The sequence below is a fragment of the Nannospalax galili genome, unplaced genomic scaffold, assembly GCF_000622305.1.
Source record: "Nannospalax galili isolate Female #2095 unplaced genomic scaffold, S.galili_v1.0 scaffold275, whole genome shotgun sequence".
Taxonomy (NCBI): Eukaryota; Metazoa; Chordata; class Mammalia; order Rodentia; family Spalacidae; genus Nannospalax; species Nannospalax galili.
In genome coordinates, this window is record NW_008335440.1 from 507,697 (window position 1) to 508,424 (window position 728).

A 728-nucleotide genomic window follows, 5' to 3' on the forward strand; every position below is an offset into this window, starting at 1 on the left:
AATCACCAGGTTCCAGATCTGTCTGTTCAGTGGTCAGTGAGGGATGACTGGGCTCATGAGCCTCCTGCACTAGCCCGTGTACCTGGCTCAGAGCATTTTGTAGAGCCTGCAATGACTGTAAAAGGCTGTAATTAGATATTTCTGCCAGGCATTCCTCCCCTAAGTGGGGAGTAAACGGTGAAGGTCGCCCAAACAAGATCTCAAAGGGAGGAATTCCTTTTACATAGGAGTATATCTGTTTTGTTTTGTTTTTTAGAAAAAGCATTTCATTATAGCTTTAACATACTCAATAACAGTTTCTAGAGCACAGATACATCTCTTTCAAAAGTGGCTATAAAATTTTTAGGTTTGCTGTTGAAATAATACAGTTATACAATATTGAACTCAGTATAAGCCCTGGAAGACATAACATTGAATGAGTTTTTAACCTTTAAAAAAATCTCCATTTCATTCTAAAATATACTGTTTCTTACAGAAAGACTCATTGTTTTTGCTACTAACACTGAGATGTTGGCACATGCGTCTCTAATATGTATGTATCTAATTATTACTAGTCATAATCATTTTCACTCAGGTCCTTGGTGCCTGTGTATGTCTATAAAGTCATCGGGTAGATTTCAATGGTAATGTTCATCACATCTACGAATTAACATGATGTAAACTTTTATGCTTCCTCCTCAAATACATTTTTAATTCTTTAATTTCTGTGTGTGTGTATCATACAGAAC